At 37.6% G+C, this 3,411-nt stretch overlaps 1 pseudogene; it reads left to right on the top strand.

Moving 5' to 3' along the window:
- Window positions 1–2,141: 2,141 nt before the first annotated feature.
- On the top strand, window positions 2,142–3,081 carry LOC101424901 (olfactory receptor 4F3/4F16/4F29-like; annotated as a pseudogene).
- Window positions 3,082–3,411: the final 330 nt, after the last annotated feature.

Genomic DNA, 3,411 nt, shown 5'->3' with positions numbered 1-3,411 from the left:
ATTTTTTGCTCTTCTTTTTTAGGTTGTTTTCTACAGGATCTGTAATTCTGGATCAGGAATCCAGATACCTGGATTCTGGTCTTCAGTTATGTTACTAGTGTGAATATGGAAAATTTAGTTTATACTTGTGGATCTCAGGTTATTCATATGAGTAAAGTTCAAACTGGACCAGAACATCTCTTAAATCTAAGTAGCTATATGATGCTTATGCTTTCCCACACAAAAATCTTGATATTTTCCATAGTTGCTAAGAATTTCTAACCCTTTCTACATGCCTCAGTCATCTCCCCATGCATTTTCACCCCACCATTCCTTTTCCATTCTATCTGCCCCTCCCATAATAAACAACACAAGTGGTTCCCTGTTCTTCAGCACAGACTCACAACTTTTTGAGGTTATAGCAAGCATGCAACTTGAGGCCATAGACTAATTTTAGGAGGTGACAGCAAAATAATTTATATTAGTTAAGTATGGTGAGATTGAGCTTAGTGGTGGTGACTAAGAATTGGGATCAGGATGCAGTAAAAACTTCTTTAAGCTTTAGGGCTGAGGGGTGTTTAAGAGTGGAGGAGACCATCAATTAGGCAAAACTTCTGGTGGAAAGATTCTTCAAATTACTAGAGATGTGTCTGCAAAGGGAGAAGAATGTCAGTATACCTGTTCTACATCCCATGACCTTCTTAAGGAATAAACCTTCAGGAGCTGTTTTCAGGGTTCACTTTCTAGACCTAGAGAAATAGAACTCTAAATCCTCTCCCCCAAATGCATAAACATAGTCAAAACTTAAAAAGCACTAGCCTTTGAGGGTCAGCTTTAAGTGCATATGATCAAGCTGAGGAGAAAGCTCTGGTGCCTTCCTATAATATTACCGAAGCTTGGCCTTCCTTTCATTTCACAGTGGACTAAAAATGTGTTGTATCTTGGAGATACAACATATTACATGGATTTCAGGTACAATAAGCATGATGTTATGAAATATCAGAGCAGGTAATAATGAAGCAAAAGCACTGAATTCTTTAAAAGGATGTGGGGGTACCATTAAGCAGAAAAAGAAAACTAGTGCTTGACACTGAGGCACTAATGATGAAAGACTTAATATTCTGATCCTCCCAAGTCCTAGCCATAAACCTGGCCATAAAAATTATAACGTGAGTGGTCATATAGAAGCTATTTTCAGATATATTCATATTTTTTGTGTCAATACAGGCTAATCTCTACCAGCAACTAGGGTGAAATTCTCAATATTTGTACATTTCTTAGGCCTACAGAAAAGATTTTCAGGGCCAGGGATAGGCTTCAGAGGGAGGTTTATTCAGTGTTGTGGCAGGTGATTTTGGCCCCATGTAGTTTTGAGACAACTTTTTAAAAAATGACAAGATTCAGAAGAGCAGTGAAACTGAAACTGATCAAACATAAATCTTACATGCTCTTCCCTCTAGTATAATTGTTGTTCTAGCTCTTAGGTTTCATATTCCCTAATTTCATTTACCCTGTTTTCAAACTGGATCCTCTTTTGTTTCTTCTTTGTACACTACCATCTCATGCTTCAGACAACACTCAGTCCCAGGTGGTGATCCATCAATTAATAACAGTTGTTTCCCATTAAGCATACTCTCTGAGTATAAATTGTGTGTAGAGGAGAGAATGAAAGTGAGCATAAAAGAAAGAAGAAATGTGTTTGAGATAGGAAAGTAAGGTTAGATATGATATGAAGAGCTGCTTACTTTCCCTTTGGGGGCAATTATATAAATTTGTTTCCACCTACTCTCCGTTCTCCCCTTGTACATGGATATACTTTATTGTTTGTATATTCTATTTCTCCAGTAGGCACCTATGAAGATGTCCTTGACTAATTTTCTGGTATTACTTTGAGGCTATAAGATATTTTGCTGATAGTTCCAATCATAATGTGTGCTTGTGAGTTGTGCTTATATCATTAACATTATCATCACCACCAGTACCACCACCACTGCCATCATTGTTATCATCAAGTAGGAGGATATGGATGACCAGGTAGTTCTCATTCATAGTGTGAATACTAAAAATCAATGATGAATTCCATTATCATCCATGATAATCAAAATTACCTCCTCTTTTTCTTAGTTCTCATAATTTTGGCAGCAGTCCAGGTGGCTGGATCAATGGATGGAAGGAATCATTTTATGGTGTCTGAGTTTGTGTTTCTGGGACTCACCAGCTCATGGGAGACCCAACTTCTCATGGTTCTCCTCTGTGCTCTATGTAGCAAGCATGACTAGAAACATCCTCATTATATTTTCTGTGACTACTGATCCTCACTTACATTCCCCCATGTATTTCTACTGGCCAATCTCTCCTTTATTGACATAGGAGCCTGCTCTGTCACCTCACCCAAGATGATTTATGACCTTTTCAGAAAGCACAAAGCCATCTCCTTTGGAAGCTGCATTGCTCAGATCTTCATCCATGTCACTGGTGGTGTGGAGATGGTGCAGCTCATAGCCATGACCTTTGACAGGTATGTGGCCATTTGTAACCCTCTGCACTACCTGACCATCATGAGCCCATGGATGTGCATATTGTTTCTGGCTGCTGCCTGGGCCCTTGGTGTCAGTCACTCACTATTTCAGCTGGCATTTATTGTGAACTTACCCTTCTGTGGCCCTAATGTATTGGACAGCTTTTTACTGTGACCTTGCCCAACTCCTCAGACTAGCCTGTACAGATACCTACAGGTTGCAGTTTATGGTCACTGTCAATAGTGGGTTTATCTGTGTTGGTTCTTTCTCCATACTTCTCATCTCCTACATCTTCATCCTGTTTACTGTTTGCAAGCATTCCTTAGGTAAATCATCCAAGGCTTTCTCCATTCTGTCAGCTCATATCACAGTGGTCCTTTTGTTCTTCGGTCCAACCATGTTTGTCTATACATGGCCACACTCAAATTCACAGCCGGACAAGTTTCCTGCTATTTTTGATGCAGTTCTCATCCCTTTTCTGAATCCAGTAATTTATACATTCAGGAATAAAGATATGAAGGCTGCAATGAAGAAAGCATGCAAGCATCTAATGATTTATAGGAAATTCTTGGAAATGATGTGATAAGGTCTTCCACTGACAATGGTTTCTTTAGCCTTATATTTTATTTTTGATATTTTAGTTTCAGGACATAAGATATCATTCTTAACTGATAAATGTATTTATTCATTGTGAAAAGTGAGTCATGAATACAGTGTATCACTCTGTATGGAAATCCCTTTTAATTTCTTTCAGCAATTCAGTGAACTATTATTGCATATCTTTCAAGATTTAACACTAAATATTAATATTTTTATGCAATTTTAAATGGTATTTTGTCTCACTTTATAATAATTCACTACTATTATAAAACTATAATTTATTTTATTTATATTTTGTTCTGCAAACTTGTAA

This window comes from Dasypus novemcinctus, chromosome 3 (assembly GCF_030445035.2).
Source record: "Dasypus novemcinctus isolate mDasNov1 chromosome 3, mDasNov1.1.hap2, whole genome shotgun sequence".
In the NCBI taxonomy this organism is placed as follows: Eukaryota; Metazoa; Chordata; class Mammalia; order Cingulata; family Dasypodidae; genus Dasypus; species Dasypus novemcinctus.
This window is presented reverse-complemented; position numbering and strand designations above follow the sequence as displayed.